The sequence below is a fragment of the Mizuhopecten yessoensis genome, unplaced genomic scaffold (genome assembly GCF_002113885.1).
Source record: "Mizuhopecten yessoensis strain PY_sf001 unplaced genomic scaffold, ASM211388v2 scaffold2023, whole genome shotgun sequence".
Classification (NCBI taxonomy): Eukaryota; Metazoa; Mollusca; class Bivalvia; order Pectinida; family Pectinidae; genus Mizuhopecten; species Mizuhopecten yessoensis.
Genome location: NW_018404339.1, coordinates 29,639 through 38,985, shown reverse-complemented (window position 1 = coordinate 38,985; position 9,347 = coordinate 29,639). Strand labels below are relative to the sequence as shown.

At 36.5% G+C, this 9,347-nt stretch overlaps 1 long non-coding RNA gene across 2 annotated transcripts in view; it reads right to left on the bottom strand.

Annotated features, from left to right (window-relative positions):
- The window catches only part of LOC110444246, a 1,942-nt gene extending 782 nt beyond the window's left edge, over positions 1-1,160 (bottom strand). Inside the window, exon 1 of one of the 2 annotated variants that reach the window (XR_002462224.1) lies at positions 44-1,160. This is a non-coding gene — a long non-coding RNA (uncharacterized LOC110444246). The remainder of the gene's footprint in view (positions 1-43) is intronic. The other variant, XR_002462226.1, reaches the window with a different exon arrangement.
- Positions 1,161-9,347: the final 8,187 nt, after the last annotated feature.

Sequence of the window (9,347 nt, the reverse complement as noted above, 5' to 3'; positions counted from 1 at the left end):
TAAGTAGTAATACATTGTCATTTAGCTACAAAGTAACTGTTACCTTGTAATACATGATATCATATTGCTAAGTAGTAATACATTGTCATTTAGCTACAAAGTAACTGTTACCTCGTAAAACATGATGTCATACTGCTAAGTAGTAATACATTGTCATTTAGCTACAAAGTAACTGTTACCTTGTAATACATGATGTCATATTGCTAAGTAGTAATACATTGTCATTTAGATACAAAGTAACTGTTACCTTGTAATACATGATGTCATTTTGTTAAGTAGTAATACATTGTCATTTAGCTACAAAGTAACTGTTACCTTGTAATACATGATGTCATATTGCTTAGTAGTAATACATTGTCATTTAGATACAAAGTAACTGTTACCTTATAATACATGATGTCATATTGCTAAGTAGTAATACATTGTCATTTAGATACAAAGTAACTGTTACCTTGTAATACATGATGTCATTTTGTTAAGTAGTAATACATTGTCATTTAGCTACAAAGTAACTGTTACCTTGATTAATTGTGATATTAATACACAATACAATGTACCAGGTGCTTTAGCAATGTTTTTAGTCATCTACATTGGTTCACATCACTTATCTTACTGCTCTTAAACAAGAGATATGATCATATCACCAAATATCAACATAGATAATAATCTGTTATCTTTTCTTTAAGTTAACTGTACATAAAAATATGCCATGTTGGAGACGCAAAGGTATTGTGAGTTGCCTCCCTTTGACCATATGTCTTGCACAAGATGTTCTAGATAGGGACAATATCTTCCTGTAGCTTGTGTTGCTGTCTGACACAAATGACCAGTGGACCAAGGAGAATCTTGATATTCTTTTCAGATGTGTTGCATTTTGTTTTACTCCTTTTTTGAGTTTTACATGTGTTATTTCTGATTCAGGTTACTGCCTCCTGTTGAGGTAAACAAATCGTCACCCATAGAAACGGGTTTTGATTATTTTCTCGATCTGTACGAGGAATGGCATTGTATATAAACTGTGTACAGGGAGTGACACTGTACAGGTAATGAGGAATTATTTTAGATGTGAGTACTACAGGTAACGGGGAACTATATATATATGGTAAGTTCACTGTATGGGACACATGTATGTATATAGTGTGAGAATGTATATATATATAACTGATATCCTACAGAAAATGAGGCTATATATAGATAATAGTTCAGTTAATATTGAAGTTTTTATTGTTGTACATATTTCATGACAAATGGTTAGAACCAAACAAAATGTTATGAGTGGTGGTGTCTGAAATGATGTAGAGACATCATCAAATGTAGAATATAGAATTCCAAAACTAATTATACTTAACACAAATATAATTATCATTGAAGATCAAAAGCAAAAATCTATACATAATGAAATCAATAATGCTGTTGCTGTTTGTTCGTGAAATAGAATTTGCTTTCATTCACATTTTTTAATAATGAAATCATGATATTGATAATGTATGGTCGGCTATTCAATAAAACTTTGTTATAATGTTTTCATGGTGAAGTATGATAAGCTTTTCAGTGATTTTATTGTTGCGCAGTATAACTAGCACTTATAATCCGGTGAGATAGATATATCATTTTGGTGCCATTTTATATGAAAATGAATTTGTTCATTCTTGACCATCTTATTATAATTTGTTGTAGTATGTGCCAAATTTGAGCCTGATTATTTGATATGAAATTGTTTTATTACGAAAAGAAGCTTGATGTTTTCTGATGTCATTAGTTTGTGTACCAGTCATGTGTATAGGTTTAGGATATAAGTTTGTGTACCTGTCATGTGTATAGGTTTAGGATATAAGTTTGTGTACCAGTCATGTGTATAGGTTTAGGATATAAGTTTGTGTACCAGTCATGTGTATAGGTTTAGGATATAAGTTTGTGTACCAGTCATGTGTATAGGTTTAGGATATAAGTTTGTGTACCAGTCATGTGTATAGGTTTAGGATATAAGTTTGTGTACCAGTCATGTGTATAGGTTTAGGATATAAGTTTGTGTACCAGTCATGTGTATAGGTTTAGGATATAAGTTTGTGTACCAGTCATGTGTATAGGTTTAGGATATAAGTTTGTGTACCAGTCATGTGTATAGGTTTAGGATATAAGTTTGTGTACCAGTCATGTGTATAGGTTTAGGATATAAGTTTGTGTACCAGTCATGTGTATAGGTTTAGGATATAAGTTTGTGTACCAGTCATGTGTATAGGTTTAGGATATAAGTTTGTGTACCAGTCATGTGTATAGGTTTAGGATATAAGTTTGTGTACCAGTCATGTGTATAGGTTTAGGATATAAGTTTGTGTACCAGTCATGTGTATAGGTTTAGGATATAAGTTTGTGTACCAGTCATGTGTATAGGTTTAGGATATAAGTTTGTGTACCTGTCATGTGTATAGGTTTAGGATAGAAGTTTGTGTACCAGTCATGTGTATAGGTTTAGGATAGAAGTTTGTGTACCTGTATAGGTTTATGCCTTTACTTGTTTGTTTTTTAGAGGAAATCCACTGTAGACACATGTTAAAACGTTAACCATAGATATCACAAGATTATACCTGTAATATAAACATTTAATATTATTGTTATGTACATAAATCATCACAAAATGAAAGTCACTGTTCAATTTTCATTATTCATATTACGTATCCGAATGAGCTATTGACAAATCTAAACCAGTCAGTCAAACTTTTATCAGACAGCCACTCTTTAGTAATTTATTACTCTCTGACCATATTTGTAGTCAGTCAAGAATAAATTAACTCATTCACCCCTGAAATTTCATAATGAACTTTTCCAACCTTTGAATTGGAAGAGTTCAAATGTGTCTTCAGGGGTGAATGAGTTAATACTGAAAGGCCTGGTCGAGGCCTTTTTATGTTATTTTAAAAATTGATCACATTCATAACTGTATTTAACAGCTGTAGATACAAGAGATTATCATCCAGTTGTTGTGGGTCAGTGTCTATTGTTGAAAAGATAGTATGTAGGGAAATCTTCAAATTCGAATTTATAAACTAGTGACATCAGGAAAAATTTGTTCCCACTGTTTCAGCAGAGATACAGTGTAGAATGAGGTACCCAGATTCATATTGGAATGTGCAATGCATTGCAATAGGATGGTAATGTTGTTATATATTTATTTACATGTTATTTCAGCAGTTTATGAAATGGCATGCTTGATGCAATCCCAGTGCTACAGACATGTCGACACCTATAACGTGGCCTTATTGTCATATACATGAACTTATTTTTAATATGAGAGACTCAATATTATACTACCATATATATACATCAGATGTATAAATCAGCTAAAAATCAAAATAATGTCAAATGTGTTGATGATGTAGGATCACTCAATAAAACATCATTACATGTCAAGTGAGTTTTCTTTTTAATAGATAAGTGTAAAGCACACTTGCATTGCAGCATTAGATCAGGAGAAAGATTACACCAAGTATTGATTAATTTCACAAACATTAGGCTGAAGAATGTATTCTTTTGTTTCTGAATTCAAATGATCAAAAGTTGAAGCACTATCTATGATGTACCGAGTTATTTGGTTGTTTTCATCCCGTTCCTGTTCGTCAGTTATTTTATTGCTTTTATTAGTAACCTTTCCTGGTCATTAGTAATTTTTTACCCCTTCATGGTCCATGCGTTTTGTTTTTCACCTTTTCCTGGTAATTGGACAATAATTATATGAATAAGGAAACAGACAGGTAACAATATATTCTTGTTTACAAACAACTGACCCGAGTGGTGTGACTACAGAAGTGTTTCAGTTATCTCACCTTTTATTACTGTGGTTATCTCCCCTAAGTCTGAATATCGGATATATCTTCAGTCTTTTTAGGTAATACAAGCCTTGGTTTTCCCTCGACAACATTCCAGATTGGTTGCTGATTTAATATACAATTCTGTCAATACCAAGTGATGTAATCGGGGAGGTATAAACCAGAGATCCTTTGTTACATCTGTATCTTTGATCCCAGGCTGTGATCTTGAGAAAAGTCACAGTAGAAAAAAAAAGGTTCAAAGGAAAGTTTATGCTTGGCGCCTTTGGCCATGCGGAGATCTATATAGGAGAAATGTAGTGTGACATCGGGGCTTAAAAATAACTTCTCAAGTCAATGGTCACAAAGATCACATTTTATTTAGGCAAAACAACCTGATGATGAGAGGCTGGCAATAATGTATAAAATGAATAACAATAACACACAGTTTACATAAACGATCCACATGGAATGTCATCCAATACTGAAGGCAAACAAGTCTTAACGAAACACAGTAACAGATTCAGAGGGAAGCAAGAGCGCTATATAGTGGGCATGTATGGTGAATAGCTACATAAAACAGTATCCAGTGCCTGTGTTGTGTATAGCCACATAAAACACAGTATCCAGTGCCTGGGTTGTGTATAGCTACATAAGACACAGGATCCAGTGCCTGTGATGGGGATAGCTACATATAACACAGTATCCAGTGCCTTTGTTGTGTATAGCTACATAACACGCAGTATCCAGTGCCTGTGTTGTGTAGAGCTTCATAACACACAGTATCCAGTGCCCGTGTTGTGTATAGCTACATAACACGCAGTACCCAGTGCCTGTGTTGTGTATAGCAACATAACACACAGTATCCAGTGCATGTGTTGTGTATAGCTACATAAAACATTATCCAGTGCCTGTGTTGTGTATATAGCTACATAACACACAGTATCGCGTGCCTGTGTTGTGTATAGCTACATAATACACAGTATCCAGTGCCTGTGTGGTGTATAGCTACATAACACACAGGATCCAGTGCCTGTGTTGTGTATATCTACATAACACACAGTATCCAGTGCTTGTGTTGTTTATAGCTACATAACACACAGTATCGAGTGCCTGTGTTGTGTATAGCTAGATAAAACAGTATCCAGGGCCTGTGTTGTGTATAGCTACATAATACACAGTATCCAGTGCCTGTGTGGTGTATAGCTACATAAAGCACAGTATCCAGTGTCTGTGTTGTGTATAGCTACATAACAAACAGTATCCAGTGCCTGTGTTGTCTATAGCTACATAACACACAGTATTCAGTGCCTGTGTTGTGTATAGATACATAAAACAGTATCCAGTGCCTGTGTTGTTTATAGCTACATAACACACAGTATTCAGTGCCTGTGTTGTGTATAGATACATAAAACAGTATCCAGTGCCTGTGTTGTCTATAGCTACATAACACACAGTATTCAGTGCCTGTGTTGTGTATAGATACATAACACACAGTATCCAGTGCATGTGTTGTGTATAGCTACATAAACCAGTATCCAGTGCCTGTGTTGTGTAGAGCTTCATAACACACAGTATCCAGTGCCAGTGTTGTGTATAGCTACATAACAAACAGTATCCAGTGCCTGTGTTGTGTATATAGCTACATAACACACAGTATCGAGTGCCTGTGTTGTGTATAGCTACACACCACACAGTATCCAGTGCCTGTGTGGTGTATAGCTACATAAAGCACAGTATCCAGTGTCTGTGTTGTGTATAGCTACATAAAAAACAGTATCCAGTGCCTGTGTTGTCTATAGCTACATAACACACAGTATCGAGTGCCTGTGTTGTGTATAGCTAGATAAAACAGTATCCAGGGCCTGTGTTGTGTATAGCTACATAACAAACAGTATCCAGTGCCTGTGTTGTCTATAGCTACATAACACACAGTATCGAGTGCCTGTGTTGTGTATAGCTAGATAAAACAGTATCCAGGGCCTGTGTTGTGTATAGCTACATATAACACAGTATCCAGTGCCTTTGTTGTGTATAGCTACATAACACGCAGTATCCAGTGCCTGTGTTGTGTCTAGCTACATAACACACAGTATCCAGTGCATGTGTTGTGTATAGCTACATAAACCAGTATCCAGTGCCTGTGTTGTGTCTAGCTACATAACACACAGTATCCAGTGCCAGTGTTGTGTATAGCTACATAACAAACAGTATCCAGTGCCTGTGTTGTTTATAGCTACATAACACACAGTATTCAGTGCCTGTGTTGTGTATAGATACATAAAACAGTATCCAGTGCCTGTGTTGTGTCTAGCTACATAACACACAGTATCCAGTGCCTGTGGTGTGTATAGCTACATAGCACACAGTATCCAGTGCCTGTGTGGTGTATAGCTACATAACACACAGAATCTAGTGCCTGTGTTGTGTATATCTCCATATAACACAGTATCCAGTGCCTGTGTTGTTTATAGCTACATAACACACAGTATTCAGTGCCTGTGTTGTGTATAGATACATAAAACAGTATCCAGTGCCTGTGTTGTATAACACACAGTTTACATAAACGATCCACCTGGAATGTCCTCCAATACTGAAGGCAAACAAGTCTTAACGCACCACAGTAACAGATTCAGAGGGAAGCAAGAGCGCTATATAGTGGCCATGTATGGTGAATAGCTACATAAAACAGTATCCAGTGCCTGTGTTGTCTATAGCTACATAACACACAGTATTCAGTGCCTGTGTTGTGTATAGATACATAACACACAGTATCCAGTGCATGTGTTGTGTATAGCTACATAAACCAGTATCCAGTGCCTGTGTTGTGTCTAGCTACATAACACACAGTATCCAGTACCTGTGTTGTGTATAGCTACATAATACACAGTATCCAGTGCCTGTGTTGTCTATAGCTACATAACACACAGTATCGCGTGCCTGTGTTGTGTATAGCTACACACCACACAGTATCCAGTGCCTGTGTGGTGTATAGCTACATAACACACAGAATCTAGTGCCTGTGTTGTGTATATCTCCATATAACACAGTATCCAGTGCCTTTGTTGTGTATAGCTACATAACACAAAGTATCCAGTGCCTGTGTTGTGTCTAGCTACATAACACACAGTATCCAGTGCCTGTGTTGTGTAAAAAAGAGAATTTAATGTCGGTACTAAATTGCCTGTTTTTTTCATCAAATATAATGCTTGGAAAAAGAGCCAAAAACATTTTTAGGCTAAAAGTAGCTTATCTAATGTTACTTTACATCTCTTTCTAAGGACAAATCTGATCCTGTTTTTATAACTCAATAATTTATATTACTTTCTGAGGGTTATACCTGCTGTAAGCTAGCTAGGTTCCATCTACTGTTAGCTAGCTAAGAGTAGCCTCTTATCAAAGAGATATCTTAGTAGATGTCAGGATGGACAAGTACAGGTAAGAAATACATGTTTCTCACAATGAACTCCTTCCAACTAACTCGCCTGACAACTGTTTCTAACAATATTGATAAGTTGTCTACTTCCCTGACAAGTCCTGTCGGCAACATTGACAATTTCAATTACTAACATCAAGCACTGAGCTGTCCTCTGACTAACACTGGCAATGAAATGCTAAGCAACTGCAAGGTGATATTTGCGGATACCGTGACAATCAAATGAGTGGATGTTTATGTACAATATACAATGATATTGTGAATCTGGCTAGTGTCCTATAGGAGACGGCAGCAGGACACACAGTAGGTGAACAACGGACTAGACACACAGTAGGTGAACAACGGACTAGACACAACACACATTGATAATTACCACCCAGAGGTAGTGTATCTACCAGGGAAAAGCTAGTGAGACCCCAGAACAGCATGCACTTATGTGTATTTAATACATTTATTTTTTAATGAAAAATGACCCATAGCACTTGTTCGAAATTGGTTACACCTGAAGAGATAATAAAGGTCACCTCTCTCTCTGGTAGTTGCTGCTGATAAGATCTGGCATGTATGGTGAACTTCTGGATGGAAATTATCTTACAGGAAGTCAGTACTCTATGTATTAAACAAAAATGAACTTAAACATTATTATCTGTACTTAGTACACTGCTACAGTACATGTATGTAATATAGAATGGCGGTGGAGCATGTCAAAAGACAGAAAACAAAGTACCGGTGGTACATACAAACATGGGACTCGAAATATCAGGTATGACCTGTGAATCGTCCAAACAAGTTATTTATGTATAAAGAAAACATTAAAAAAATTGTCAAAAATCTACTTTTAAAAAAAGAGTAAGAAAGGCATTAAATCTGTAAAATCAAGTTTGATAGTATATAAACATTTTACCTAGTTTAAAACTTAACAATAGACAATGATAAAATAAAACTGCAAATGCACATATATAGATATACATTAAAAATGCATGTCAAAAAGTTGATGAAAACCTAGTTCAAATACAAGTCTACACAGTGTGGAATGGAGAAACTAAATCACACACATAAAACTATTTGAAATTACATCATTTGTTTTATTCCAACTACACTCACTCCTCATCAAACCCAATAGATCATGCCAGTGTCTGATCTAGAACAATCCATTGTGACGTTAAAGGGTTAAAAGGTGCACTCTCTTCACTGTAATACAAGTGCCCTGATCTACCAACTATTGCTCCGCTGTGACTTTTCAGTATTGTACGGGGCACTTGTCACATGTGGGACTCGCACACAGTTCCTCTGTGACTTACTGTAGGGAGGCCCTGTCATGTGTGACTCACATATCGCTCCTCTGAGCTACCATTGGGGGGCACCTGTCACACATTCAGCACAGACCACTCTTCTGTGACTGACAGTAAGGGACACCTGTCAAACATCCAGCACAGACCACCCTTCTGTGACTGACAGTAAGCGACACCTGTCACACATCCAGCACAGCCCACCCTTCTGTGACTGACAGTAAGCGACACCTGTCACACATCCAGCACAGAAAACCCTTCTGTGACTGACAGTAAGCGACACCTGTCACACATCCAGCACAGACCACCCTTCTGTGACTGACAGTAAGGGACACCTGTTGCATGTGCATCACACAAAACGCTCCTCTGTGACATAATGTAAGGTGCATCTGTCACACATGTGACCAACAAGCTGCTCAAGCTGTGTGACCTACTCTAAGGAGACCATGGGGGCACCTGTTACATGTGCAGTACAAACCACTCTTCTGTGACTATCTGTAGGGGGCAACCCTAACACACCATAATATCAACAAAATAATTTGTAACTATACATTGTGTATTTCATTAATATTAATATTTAGAGTATAAATCATTTTCTCTCCTTGGTCCTAGAAACAGATTTTGAAGAAAGGCAAACAGTGAGTTAAAGGTATTTTTTATCTGTTTATCATTCTTTATCCCAGTTGTTTTGAAGTTTCCTACATCAATGATGAGTATATCTAAAAAAACAAAACTTCTGAGATTTGTGCTGATAAAGTGAGAATTTGTACTTGACTAATAAGACGTTTACTACATGTGTAGGTGAGTGGATGGCCTATA